The 14,904-nt window shown below is 45.7% G+C and overlaps 1 pseudogene; it reads right to left on the bottom strand.

Moving 5' to 3' along the window:
* LOC143388966 (protein-tyrosine kinase 2-beta-like) overlaps positions 1-14,401 on the bottom strand; it is a 49,170-nt pseudogene extending 34,769 nt beyond the window's left edge.
* Positions 14,402-14,904: the final 503 nt, after the last annotated feature.

The following is a 14,904-nucleotide window of genomic DNA, read 5'->3' as shown; positions in this document are numbered from 1 at the left end:
GAGTCCAGCTCTCTGTTTCATGGTTGGTGAAACTTTCCAGGACCTGCTCTGGGCAATTAATTTCCAGGTTTCTTTCTTGTAAGTGAAAGATTCTGTAGAGAAGATAGTGGGGTAACTCTAGATCCTTGGAGTGGAAATTCATAACTCCTTGCTTAACAGATGCTCATAGAAAGATAGATTTCAGCCCCAGGAAAGGAAGAACTTGGGAGTTCTCTAAGCTCAAACACACTCTCTGGGAGGCTGTCCAGTGCTGGGAAGATTCTTATCAGGGACAAACCTGATGCTCCAGGGAAACTACCAACATGACTACCACTAGTCACTGAGGTTGTATGGTGAAGAATCTGGCTATTCTATGACCTTCGTTCTGGGGAAGGAGCCTCTAGACCTTTGGAATTCCCAAGTGATAGGATTGCCTTTGAAATTCATGATGGGTACCTGGACCACACTTGAATCTATGCTAATGAACGGAGAGGGACCCTAGATGACTTCAGGATGGGTCCTGGTTAACCATGTTTCAGGCTTTCAAGTTGGAAAGACCAACTCTGTGATTAGAGTGTTGGAGCTTTGAGCCACATGATGGCCTTACCTTGAAGGAGGGAAGAAAGCTGGAGATTAAGTTCAGTGTGGCCAATGATTCAATCAACCATCCAAACAGGCCCCCATAATAAACACTGAGAAAACCCTGGAAACTTGTGGGCTCAGGTGAGCTTCCTGATTGGTGATGCATCCTAAGGACATGGAAACTTCATATTTGAGATCCTCTTGGACATTGCATTATGCATTTCTTCCTTTGACTGGTCAAAACTAAAATCATTCATGTGTATGGCACTTTCCTGAGTTCTGTGAGTTGGTTTGGTGAAACTTAAGCAAATAGAGGAAACTCCCACATCCATAGTCAGTTGATCAAAAGTGTTGGTGGTCTGGGAATGCTGGAGCCTGCATCTCGGGTTTGAGGGGAGGGGTGTCCTGTGGACTATGCCCCCAACCTGTGAAGACTATATGGACTGCAGAATTTACATTACAAAATGGGCTGATCCATTAGGCATAGCAGGGAGAAAAAAGAAGATCGATGACCACAAGTGACACAACAAGAACAGTAACTTTGGAGTTTCTCAAACCAGGGTGTGAATCCAATTCTGACACACTTTTAGCAAGATAGGACAGTCCTCTCCCAGTTGTTCTCTATTGAGCTGCAGAAAGGGTCTTCCTTCAAACCATCAGCAACAATCGACCCCATTCACACCGTGCAGAGCAAATTAGGGGCTCCAGCATTGGCATGCAGAGCCCTCAGCTGTGGAGGAACTTAGATTTTGTAGGTAGAAGAAAGTGGTTGAGTTTCAGGGAGGAGTCAGAGAAGATCAAGCTCGGGGCCTTGGGGCCACCCTCCCTGTGTTGGCTTCTGTAGTGGTCCTGTCTTTTGTGCTCCCTGCTGCTCTCTGGTACCTGCACAGCTTCTCAAATGGTGGAAGCAGCAACATGGGTGCTCTACCCACTGTCCTCACCTGTCACTAATGAGTCAATATTTCTTTATCTATTCATAAATCACTCCTTTAAAATGATAGTACAAGATGCATACTACTCGCTCAATTGCCATATGGAACATGATTTTTTTTTTAAATGGTCTTAGTTCTCTCAGTTGCTCTTTGGATAAGCCCAGGATTTGTTTTCTGCAGGAAGGCCTTGTTTGCCCTGGATGAAGCTTCCAGACACTCAGCCTGCCCTTGGTGCACAGCCTGGATGTGAGAAGCCTTCTGGTGCTTTCTTGCAAACATTGGCATTTCCAGGGCTTCTCTTTCTATTTGGCTAATGATGATTTACTTTCTTTACCAAATTGTGTGAAAACCTCCTCCAGAAGACTTCTCCTATCTCCCCATTCTCTGGCTTTTCCTCTTGTAGGTCATAAACAAAGAAAGAATATGACTGGGTGTCTTGTCTCTAAGAGCAGGAAAACTTACAGTCATGCACTACATAGTCAATAATGGACCACATACAGGATAGCAGTCACACTGATTATACCATCTAGTGACATCAGTTGTGTGTGTAAGTGTGCTTTACAGGGTTCACATGAGGATGAAATCACCTCGAGATGTATTTCTCCTGTCATTGAGTGACACTCGACTATGCTCCCAAAAAGAAGGGACATCCAAGCACTTATCTTCTCCATTTACTTTCTCAGTCTTTAACTACATCAATCACACTGAGGTACTTCCCCTGTAATCTCTGTGGTCTATTTTCTCAGGCTCATCTGTTTTTAGGCAACACCTAATCATTTTGTTTTCCTTGAGCTTAATAGACATACTGTATGTCAGTGGCTGGATTTTTCAAAACAATGTGATAAATGAGGTCCCCATCATCCTCCACTCTTTTGCAAAAAATGGTCCTTGGCTAAGGTCACATCCCTGATGAGGGATGGCTCACATACAGTGATTGGTCAACAGATAGTCATCAAGGCCTGTCCTTTTATCCTGATTGGGTCAATGTCACTGAGCTGCCCTAGCTCCAGAGATCCAGAGTTCCATGTGGAATGGACTGTGTCACAGCCGAGCTTTTCCCCAGCCGGTACTGCATTTCCTGTTCCAGGTGCATCTTGTGAGAGTCCTCGTCCACACTTTTTCCACCCAGGCCACCAAGCTGGGTCTGCCTCCTGGGAGTCCCACTGGGACTCTGGCTTGTAGACTATGTTCTGGGCTTGATTCAGTTCACCCTCCTTACTCATTGCCCTACCAAGACCAAATGATCCTCTTTTTAAAGATAACAGAATTCAACCTTTAATGAATAAGATCTACTTAAGCCTTGGTTCAAGAGAGTCTTGCTTCAACTTTGTCCAAAAAGGTGTCACTCTAAGATTGAGAACAAATTTAAATCAAGTGACTTCAGTTGAAAATTTCCATTGGTTCCTTGTTTTCTATATGATAAGAGAATAAGAACCAAACTTTCTTTAGCATTAGGATTAAAAGGCCCTTTGGAATGTCCCTCCATATGTTCTTCCCAGTCCTGACTTCCCCTCTTGACCCACAAATTGCCTAGCCCCAGGGCTGGTCTTTCCACCCTCACCACAGCATGCCATTGCTTTTCTCTGTGCTTGACTACATCTTCTTCCTGCCTGGCTCCCTCTGTCTCTTGACTTCTCCTGGAGATCTCCCAGTCATCCCAGGTATCCTTTAAGGACCCAGTCTGCACTTAAGTCCTCTGGAAATCCCCTCCTGACTGCCCTTGACAGAGCTCTTGTTTTCTCACTGAGATAACAAAGGACTTTGCTTATGAATCCAGCAAGAAACTGTTATGGATTGAGTTTGTTCCCGCAAAAAGACACATTGGAGTCCTAAACTCTAGTTCTTAGAATGTGACCTTATCTGGAAATAGGGTCTTTGCAGACTACTCAAGCTCAAATGAAAACTTTAGCATGGGCTCTAATCCAATATGGTCAGTATCCTCCAAAAGGGAGAAATTTGGAAACGTAGAGAAAAACACACGCAGTGGAAGTGCCAGGTGAAGATGTGGGATTTGAGTGACACATCTGCAAACCAAGGAACACCAAAGCATGCTGAAAAGTCGTCAGATGCTAAGAGGCAAGAGAGGGTTCCCTTAAGGTTTTAGAGGGAGCGTGGCCCTGCTGAGGTCTTGCTCTTGGCTTTCCTGCCTCCAGAAATGTGAGATGATCCATTTTCATTGTTTTAAACCACCCTTTTGGTGAGACTTGTTATAGCAGCCCTGGGAAACTAATGAAGACATTTTTCAATATGAACTAAAACCACAGTCTAGGTCTGATTTTTGATAAGACAAACACCAACTGTCATTTTAGTTCTAATTGGTAAATGGTTATGAGAATTTTAAGAAATTTTGCTACCTATCTTAACAGTGATCTTCCAGTGTACCTTTCCAAGTGATGACAATAAAGATTTAAATGTATTTCCAATTATTTTTAGATGTCAGACTAACATTTTCTGCAGTGTGACACTGAACTAAGACTGGCCGGCCTTATGTGGATCACAGATACATAAAGAGCTTAGTGTAGTGGTTTGCATACAGTAGGTGCTTGATGTGGTCCAAAGGTCAAGTCAACCTGAAGAGCTGAACTGATTGGCCCAGGAAGTCTGAGACCTGGGGATGGAGCATCTCTCCAATGGCTCAGGCTTTGCCTGAGTGAGTGGGAGCTGGTGCCTAGGCAGAAACCCAGTAGGTAGGGGCCAAAGGAAGGGGCCAGAGCTGTGGGCCCAGAGCTGTGGGATGCAGTCACTCAATACCTGCAAGCTCCAAGGAAGGGGTTCAGTGTTGAAGAAAACAGTCTTTAGAAAGGGACCTGAGGGGGGCTGGGGTTCTGGCTCCAGAGGTAGAGTGCTCACCTAGCATGAGTGAAGCACTGGGTTCAATCCTAAGCACCACATAAAGTAAAATAAAGACATTGTGTCCACCTATAACTAAAAAATAAATATTAAAAAGAAAGAAAAGGACCCAAGGCTGTTGGCGAGCTGAAGCCAGTACCAGCAGAGGTGGGTGAAGGGTGGTAAATGATAAATGATCCTGTGGGACAATCAGGCCATGGTCACAGCTGATGCAGCCATGCCACCTGGATGAAAGAAAGAATGAAAAAAAACCACTTTCTTCTGCTCAGAGCAAGAGCCATGAAGGGCCTCAGCCCCAGCACCCCACTCAGCCCAGCAGCAGCTTCCCTTTTCCCTTCTGTAGTGAGACGAGAAGTAGGCGCAAGGAAGCCATGAAGAAGGAACAAGAGCTTCTCTGTGGCTGACTTACAGTGCATGAGAGGTGCCCGTCCCCGCCCCAAAAAAAACACTCTGTTAAAGGTATAACCATTCTATCTATATTCAGATTTACTAGTATACCACCAGTTTGGGCCTTTTGCTAAGTTTTGGAGGAATGATGGATAATGATGGATAATAAAGATTAGGAAGGAAAGTACCAGGTGGTGTATTTCTTCAAAAATTTCAGCCTGTTAAAGTAATGACTTTCCAATTCACTATGAAGTCAACATGTAGCCTGTGCCTCAGCAGGAGGGGTGGGTGACATGGGTTACTTCAGGGTGCAGGTAATGCAGGTTTTTCTCATGTTCAGTGATGGGTCCCAGGCACCCATTTTACTATAATGCTCCACAATTGTCATCAACGAGTCTCAACAGGCACCACTAACATTTTAGGCAAGAAATTTCTTTGTCATGTGGGTCCGTTCTAAACCCATAGCTACAGCCCACTGACAGCCATGCCCCAGACCCCAATTGTGGTGACAGTGACGACAATGTGGATTTGTGGCCATTCTCTTTGGGCTTTATAACTGGAACCCATTGGTCCATCCATCATTAAATAAGGACTCATTAATTAATTCAGCAAATTGGGGAAATGAAGGAAGTAAGAGAGAGGGGAACAGAGCTGCTTTTTGGTAGAAGAGCCTTCCAGACAAAGGGTCCAGAAATTATGGAGGGCTCTGGGTGGGAGGATGTGAAAATTCAGTGTGCTTGGTGCCACAGGAGCTGGGGTGGAGACAGCATGGAGGGAACTGATAGGAGGAAAGGTCAGGGAGGCTCTGCCAGGTGTCAGCAAATGTTTTCTGTAAAGGGTCAGGTAGAAGATATCTGAGGCTTTGTGGACCATAGGATATCTGTTGTAAATTCCCAACGCTGTTACTGTAGCTCAAAAGAGCCATAGATAATACATGAGTGTGGTTGTGGTTCAATAAAACTGTATTTACAAAAATGAGAGCAACCGGCTGTATTTGGCCTGAAAACAATAATTGCTTGTAAACCCTGTTGTGAACCAAGGTGAGACTGTTGAATTTGAGTGAGATAAGGAGCCTCTGGAGAGTTTAAAGCCGAGCAATGATATGATCTAAGGTATGCCTTAAACATGTTCCTCTAATTGACCTGTGTTTTAAAAATTCACCATAGCTGCTGCCTATAGGGTGGAGCATGTGGGGCTAAGGGCAGAGCAGTTAGCAGGCAAATGAGTTATTCCAGACAAGAGATGCTGATGGCTTGGACCAAGAAAGAGGCAATGGATGGTTGAAGGGAGTCAGAATCTGGGTGTTTGTGATGGTGGAGCCTGACAGGACTTCCTAGTGGACTGAATAGAGTCTGAGAGAATGAACGAAGTCATGACAGCTCTAAGGCCTGAGACATGGTTGGCAAAGAGTGGAGCACCAGGTAATGAAAAAGACTGAGGAGAAGACTGGTGGTGATGTTTGATTCTGCACATATGGTCAGTGGAGATGGCAACCTGGCAGGTGGGGAAGAGACTGGGAGTCGTGGGAGACTGAAGTCAGAAGTACACATATGGCACCACTTAGGTTAGAATCATAGGTAGGGGAACTGGAGGAGATCACCTGAAGAATGACAAGGCAACACCCTAGGGGGTCACATGCTTGGCAACATCACAGGAAGCCTCACATTAGGGCACACAACCTGCAGGTGGCCAGCAGCTGAGAATTCTGGGAAGTGAATAGGAGGGGTAGACTTGTGTCAGCCAAGTTCAAAGGTCAGTTCCAACGCCAGTTGTGCGTCTGGGTGGAGTGTGTGCAGAAAGCTCACACTTAGGTCTGTACATCTGTATGTCCTAGTCTGTGCTAGCCTACATACAGAAACCAGTGACAAACACAGTGATACTGAGAGACAGCTATCAAAAGTAGAAGAATGGGGTCCCCCAAAGTATGCCTATGTCCTAACCTCCAGAACCTCAAGGTGACCTCATTTGGAAATGGGTCTATATAGATGTAACTGAGTTAAGAATTTCAAGATGAGGTCATTCTGGACTGTGGTCATTCTGGCTCATAACCTGTATGGCAATGTTCATATAAAAGACACACAAAGACAAGGAGGGTGTGTGGAGACAGAGGCAGAGACTGGAGCAATGCTGTCATTAGCCAAGGAACACCTGAACTATCAGAAGCTGAAGAGTCAGAGAAGGATCTGTCCTAGAGCCCTCAGAGAGACCAAGGCCCCACTGACACCTTGATTTGGGACTTCCAGCCTCCAGAACTGCAAAGGAACCATCCCTATGTTTTTGAAGCCCCAGGTTTGTAGTAATATATTATGACTGAAATAGGAAACAGATTCAAAGGCCATCTGAGTTCCATGTCCTCAACACATAAGGCATAATTTTCAAAAAAGTGATAGAAGAACAAAATAATAAAAGTTAGCATAACTTCTCACTCTGAAAGCATTCAGTTTGAGGTGATAAAAGCCTCTAACAAGGACATTTAGCAAAGCAACCACCAGGTTAAAAATAAAAAGATACACACCTGACTGCTAATTTGTCGTTGTCATGAATCTAAGCATACAGATAAACAAAGGGGCTCAGAACTCTGCATGTTTGCCTTGCGCTTGCCTCAGTAGGTGTCTGTGTGGGTGGGTGGCCAGGAGCACTCACAGGAAATGGGGAGGGTGCAGAAAGGAGGAGGCCTGTGAGTGTGCCTCTTCTATATTATTCTGAGTGTCTGTGTGGTACCAGCTTGTGGCTTCCTGGCTGAGCCTTTCCTCTCCTATGCCAGTGACGTTCTCATGCACGGGAAGCTGGCCTTCTATAATTTCATCTATTCTTATTAGGGTAGGTTTTCTTTTAGTACAGGTAGCCCTCCCCTCCTTTCCTCTTGTACCCTAACCTTGCATCCCAAACTTGAGGCTGTGCCCTAGCTGCATCTGAATGAGGGCAGCAGGAATGCTCTGGAAACCAAGAACCTGGACCAATGGTCTGAAAGCCAGACTGCTCCTCCAAACTCAGGGAGCTGCTTGCCAGGTGTCTCTGTCCCTTGGGCTGCTGAAACAACATACCACAGACAGAGCAGCCTAAACAAAACTTCTTATAGTTCTGGAGGCTGAGAAGTCTAAGATCAAGGTGCCAGTTCTTTGTGAGGGTCCACTTCCTGGCTTACAGACAGCTGCCTTCTTGCTGTGTCTCCCATGGCTAAGACAGAGTGTGCTCTGGCCTCTCTTCATCTTATAAGGGCACTAATCCTATAATGGGGGCCCCACCCTCAAGGTCTTATTTAAATCTAATTACCTCCTATCTTAGTCTGTTTCTGTTGTTATAACAAAATACATTAAGAGGGATAATTATAAACAACAGAGAATTACTGCTCACAGACCCTGAGGATGTGAAGTCCAAGATCAAGGTACCACCAGATTCACTGTCTTTCCAAGATGGTGCCTTCTTGCTGCATCCTCACACGGCAGAGAATTGAAGAGGGTGCTTCCTTCAACCTCTTTGTAAGGGCAATAATCTCATTCATGGGGCCACAGCTTTTGATGCTGTCACACTCAGTATTAGGTCCAATGTAGCCTTTTGACCAAGTAGCTCCCAAAGACCCCTCCTCCAAAATGCCACCACATCAGGGGCCAGGACTGTACCATGTAAATTGGGGAGGAGCAAAAAACATCCAGTCCATAGCACACTGTGCCACATCAGGTGAGTGGTTAAAGCTTGAAGCTAAGTTGGATGGGAATTTGATGGTGTCACACAAGCATAGGGCACACTTGGAAACTGGACTCTGCCCTCATCCCGTTCCAGGGAAGCCACACCCAGAGACCACACCTGCAATGCAGAGACTCTGCTGTGGGTGGTCGGAATGCATCTGGAAGGACAGGAAGGACACAAAATGGCTTTAGTTCCTGTCCCTCCTGGGGATGCAAATATGAATTCCCAGTGCAGTGACACTTCAGGAAAAAAATGAAGATGTATCTCAAATGTGGCTTTTCAGCCTAGTGGAGGCTGGCTGAGAGATAGGTTAGGAGTGAGGGTCCTGCTGGCAATTCTGCATTGCACCATATCATGGACGAATGCCCATTTTTTCTTACTACCCTCCTGAGAGAGAAAAACAGATGGTCTGATAATAGGGATGCACACACACAGAGAGTGGGTCTGCTGGTGACAGCCAGAGAGAGAAGACACCACAAAACAGGCAATCAGTGTGCCAGGCATGGGGAGGACAGAACATGGCACTTAGAAGCAGGTGACCAAACAATTCAACCTCACATGCATCATACTTTGGGGCTTGGCAGGGACATTCCTAATGGTTATCTCTGGACATTATGTGTAAGCTGGAACTGAGACAAACCAGGACATATAGTAAGCCCTCCCACCCAAAAGAGAATGGGAAGAAAAGGAGAGGGAGAAGGAGAGAGAGAGGATGGGGGCTGCATGCACGTAATCGCGATCATGAAGGAGACACCCCGTGTTGGCACGTCTGGGTGATGCTCTGCAAGTTGTTTTCAGAATGCCATTTTAGCCTCTTTCCCAGACAAGCAAATTAGCACATTAGGAGAAAATAGAATGATATAAGCCTCTGCTTGCTACAGAGATTCCAAGCTCCCAAACAAACACAATTTCCTTTGAATAGCAAACCAAAGGGAAGTGTAAAATCAAGAAGAGCCAAGTATGGTTTTCATTTGTCACATTGCTGAGTCTCTCCAGCACCTACCTGATTTCTGAGGGGTCCTAGGAACCAAATCCAGGGAGTACTTTTGTGGTTTTGAACGTGGCAAGCATCATGAGTCTATTGTATTTGCATAGAAGTAAGTTGGGAATAAAGATAACTCTACGAAGTCAGCAAGTACGCCTGGAGTAACCATGTTTTGGAAACATGCCCCGGCAGGGACTGTGCCAGGGTGAATCTCCATTGCTTCTATTTGATCAGATGCAGCCAAGTGGGGGGTGTTGGAATTTCAGGAGTGTTCTTATGGAAGGACATGTGCTTGGCAAATCTGGAAGTGCTGGCATCATTTTGAGTACTCGGAGGATGGTGAAAGAAGATATGGAGCTGGATATGAAAAATTGGTTGAAGTCAAAGCCAAGTTAGGGAAAGGAGGCTGTCAGGAAGTAGATAGAGGGAGGTATTTCTCCAGGAGAATCTCAGTCAAGGATGCCAGGCCTGGGTTCCCTATTGGACACTCCCTACTGGACACCTCTAGTGGGCTCTGAATAGCAAAGCTAGTCCTTGATGTTCAGACCCAACTCTTCTGTGTTATTTGTTCTCCTAAGCCTTGTTTCTTCCTGTCAGAGCTTTTGCCTCAGTTTGTAATCATTTGTTCTTTGGTTTAAGTCAATTTTGGTCTCACCCTTGGCCAGGAAACCCAGTGAAAGCAGAGAGTATACCTGTGTTTTGGGGTACTTTGCTGCCCCAGGCCATGGCCAGCGCGGTGCCAGGCATGGGCACCCAACTCTGTTTGTGGAATGGAAGATGGAATTATTTAAGACTCTTTCCAGTGACCTCATCCACAGCCATGGTTTCAATCACCACCTTGAGGCTGGCCACACTCGACTGTCTGTGCCCACACTAGTTCTCCCCTCCAGAACATGCACCAACGGTTACTCAACATTTCCATGTGAAAGTGTTAAAGCACCTCAATCGCACTGAAAGATCTTTAACTGCGCTGGGGAACACGTCACTCCCCACCCAGTCTCTCCTCCAGTATTCATCATCTTAGGGAGGGGGCCCTGTCCACCTGAACCAGAGCTGCCACTCTTCACACCTCCCTATCCCTCATTCCTTCACCTCCCATCCATCACCAAAGCCTGTCACTTCCATCTCCTACAGTCTCTGGATATCAATTAAATTACATCAGCATCTTCCCACAAGGGATGGAGTAAAGATCAAAACTATTAACATGTTTTAAGAAGCCAATCTTAAGGAACTCTCAGCCTCCAACCTGCCATGTACCTTTCTACTCAAGGGCTACCACATGTGGTATTGTCTGGGCTGGTGACTTTGTTTCTCTTGCTTTCTCCTCTTTCCTTCACTTCATAGTCAAAACTGTAAAATTCTAGTTATTCTCACCATCTCTACTCAACCATCATTGTACAATGATTCCTGCCCCCATCTCTCCACTGGAACTGCCCAGCAAAGAGTCAACCATGGCACCTGTGGCTGAAGGCAATGACCCTATTTCTGCCCTCCCCTGACTTGACTTCTCTGAGCACTTAACATTGCTAAACACTCCTTCCTTAAAGCCCCTTGGCCTTTGGCCCCTCTGTCTTCTTCTCTCAGTTCTCTTCATTTTTTTTTTGGACTCTTCTTTTCCTTCATTTGCTTCTCTTTCTTCATCAGTCCTCTGGAAATTAACTTCCCAAGGTTTCCCAACTGGAACTCTTGCTCTTGCTCAACTCAACCTCCATGGATGATTCTGCCCTCTTGCTTGGCATCCATCACATGACAATGCCAAATCTTTACCTCCAAGTCCTTTCTTCCTCCTAAGCTCCAGGCCCACATTTCGCTGTGGAGGTGCTTCTAACACACTTCAAACACACCACAAGTAGAGCTAGAATCTCAAGGCCCTTCCTTTCTCTGCTCCTATCTCAATGAATGGTGCCAGCTCCCATTCAGCTGCCCAGGCAAGAGCTTGAGTCATCCTTGTCTCCTTCCTTTCTTTCCCTCCCTACATCCAATTAATCATCAAATTCTGTTGACTCTGCCTCCAGAGACACACTCAGATGGGTTGACTTATCTGTTCCCAGTGACGCTCCCTTAGTTCAGGTCCTCATCAGTTCCCTCCCACACAACAGCCACCACTTCCTAACCCACTTCCCATTTGCCAGCTTCTTTCTCTAACCCTTTGTGTTCTGCTGCCAGGGTTTGGGGATAAAAGTTCCCTAAATGATTTTTCAGAAGACTAGTGGACCAACTTTTAAAAGAGCATTTAGATCATTTCTTTAGGCCAATAAGAAACAGCTAGGTAGAAAACAATACTTCTGTGCCCCTGTCTCAAAGACTCACTGGGCATATTAGCTTATTAAAGGTTCTGAGAAAGCTTGCTATAAAAGAATCTGTTCAGAATTGTTTAACCAATTATCTTCTAAGCTTCCTTGAGATAAGACCCTTTCTCCAGGGCAACCTCATTAACATCTTTCAGAACACCATGTGCTATTTTAAAATACTAATGTGATTGTATTCTCAGTTTGAAAATAAGAAAGATGAATGGATAAATACCCAAAGAAGACAACTTGAACTTCATTCTCTGGGCAATTAGTGATCCTCGGAGATTTTTGAGCAGGGTAATCACCTAATACTCATCCATGCAACCAATATTTCCAATTATTTGAGACCCTGTTGTGCACTAGGTACATTTCATCTGCCATCTCCAATCCTACAGCAAGGCTGCAGATGGACATGGTCCCCAGGGGGCAGACTGATGTGCAGATAGATTAAGCATTTAGACCCAAGGCCACACACCACTAAGGGTAGGACAGCTCATGGCTGGAAGTCCAAGTGGCTTTATGGCCACAGCTGTTTGTAATAATCAGTGACATTAGAAGGTGACCTTTAGCCAGCAGGAGACACTGGAAGCAGAAAAAGTCAAAACGTGGATAGAAACTCCTAGAAGGCAATTCCATCCTTCTGTTGTTGCTGCTGCCTCACCTTTGTCCCCACACTCCTCCAGATGATGCCCCCAGAACTAGTAGCCATTCTTGAGCTTGGGCCTTACTGACCTTTCTATAGGCCTCCTGCTCTTCCTCCCCTTAGACACCCACCAGGCCATCACACAACTCTAAGAAAATCTCTCTCCCCCTTCCTAAAAACTAGGTGCTGTTCCCCAGTGCCTGCCCAACTACAAATTTCTAACCTGATGTTCTAGGCCTCTTTATCTGCCCTCAATTTCTACCTTGGCCTTGACTTGAGATGCTTTTCTAAATAAATCCAATGCTTCCATCAAGCCAGACTACCCACCATCCAGCAGCCTCCCAGCCTCTATCTGTGTTGCTCCCTTCTTACCCCAGAGTCTCTGCTTTAAATCCCACCCATCTTTTAGGGCCCTTCTCACTGTTAACTCAATAAAACCTTTCCCAAGCTGAACCAACCAGATGTTCTCTGCTTCTCAGCACAAAAGGTCAATGAGTGCTCCTCAAACTTGAAGATCAGGTTAACTTCTGAAAATTACGATAGTGAGGCTCACAGTGGATGGCATCATCTATGTATGAAAATGACATACCTGAAGGAAGACTCATGAAATGAACAGTTAAGAAGATAGGAAAATGTCCCCTGGAAGAAGGGGGCCAGGGCTTATATTCAGGCACATTTATGATCCCATATCAGAAACCATATGACAAGTAATCAAGGCCCTAATCGAATCAGTTACAGGAAACAGAAGGAGTCAATGGAGCCAGAATCAACAATGGTAACTGGCCAACATAGTGAGCTAATCAATTACACTCTGCTCTGGTGTGCGGAGGCAGGTGCATGCCGTAACAGACAGCAGGTGGGATGGTGATGTGGCCAAGCTGCCAAGAGCCACTCACAGAGTTGAGAGGCACAGGTTTTCAGGAAACAGGAAGGGTTGGCAATGCCATGGAGAAGAACTCAGGCAGCTGTCCCAGAGTTGGTGCCTTTCCTCCAAGTTCCCTGCTTCCTTGTTCAAATCACAAATCCTCCAAGCAGCCTTCTGAGAACCCATTTGACTTTCCCTTCCATTAACAATAAGGAATGTTCTGGGCAGAGGAAAGATGCATTCTCACTGAATCCATCTCTTGGGGCCATTAGAGGATTTAATGAGATCATGAGTATAGAAAGACACACCTAACTGTTCCCATGTAGCTATTGTTCAATACATGTAGGTGGTGAAATCAGCCAGTATATTGGAACTCTGCTTTTAATGACAATTTCATTTAGACTTAGTTAAGTTGAACTGAATTCCTGGTATCTAGACGCCTTGATGAGGTGGATACCTGGATCTGTTAACAGATTTTAGGACCCTAAGTAAGAATAAGCCCATTGAGCTGTTGCTCTGGCAAAAGAGCCTGGTGACGCCCATCTACCCCAGGGCATTTGTAGCTCATTACCATCCTCTAAATCCCCCACCAGCTCCATCCTCTAAATGTCCAGCAGAAATCTTAGATAGCTTTTTTTGAAAATGTAATCACTTGCATATGCCTCTAATTCCAATTACATTGGAGAGTATTTGAGGGGGCTTTTAAGTCCTTTGCAGAGACTTAAATGTCATAAATACTTAACGAGTTGAAATGAATTGAACAAAGACCAAACAAACAATCAGGGTTTCAAACCAAGGTTGTAGCATCTGTCCCCCAAGCCCCTAGGGAAATGGAGTTGCACATCTGGAGAGGAGTTTGGCCACATCAGCTGAGAACATCTCTCCTGATGCCAACTTCCCTCTGCCAGGCAGTACAGGAGATCCTGCTGGGCTGAAGGAGTGTTGCTCAACTGTCCAGGAAGCAGAGGGTGGAACAGACAAACAGAGTGCACAGGTCTCCAGCTTACCTGGATCTCTGTCTGCACAGTGCATTTGACCAGTTTGAAGTTCTTTCCATTTGCTTTAGAAGCAAACCTTGAGGATGAACACATCTGCCTTTTCCATGTTAACTGGTACCACCACCATGGGCTCTGGGGGACCCTCAGGCCAGCATAATGTGCCCACCTTTACTCGGCTCAGGGGCTCGGACACCCCAGACATTCTCCCAGACAGAAGCTGGGACCAGCACATCTCAGTCCTGTGGAGACAACAGAGAGACATTACTGAAATGAGTGCCTAGAAGCCCTCATGCCTTAGCCCCCCGGGTGCAACCACCAACCAAATGACCTATTCTCCTCTTCTTGAAAACTCCCCTAAAGGCATCAAGTGTTCTTGGATGTTGTTGTGAAGCTATAGCAGGTGGAAGCAGGATACATGAACATTCAGTTATAAAATCTGGACTTGGAGCTTCCAAGCATGCCAGCCCTCTCCTCTGGAAGCCCCCTCTACCTCCCGTTTCTCCCCCCACAATGGCTCCTATGAAAGGGAGACCACACAGAGCAAATTCACCTGTGAGAGGAGCCAGCCACAGCCTGGTTCCAAGGCACAGCGGAGCAGAAAAGTAAAAAGTGGGGCAGGAGAAAATAGCAGGAAAGAAACAGGGACAAGGGGGAGAAAACAGAGAAGACATAGATTTGGAGAATGGACAGCTCTGAGGAACCTGG

This window comes from Callospermophilus lateralis, unplaced genomic scaffold (genome assembly GCF_048772815.1).
Source record: "Callospermophilus lateralis isolate mCalLat2 unplaced genomic scaffold, mCalLat2.hap1 Scaffold_45, whole genome shotgun sequence".
Lineage (NCBI taxonomy): Eukaryota > Metazoa > Chordata > Mammalia > Rodentia > Sciuridae > Callospermophilus > Callospermophilus lateralis.
This window is presented reverse-complemented; position numbering and strand designations above follow the sequence as displayed.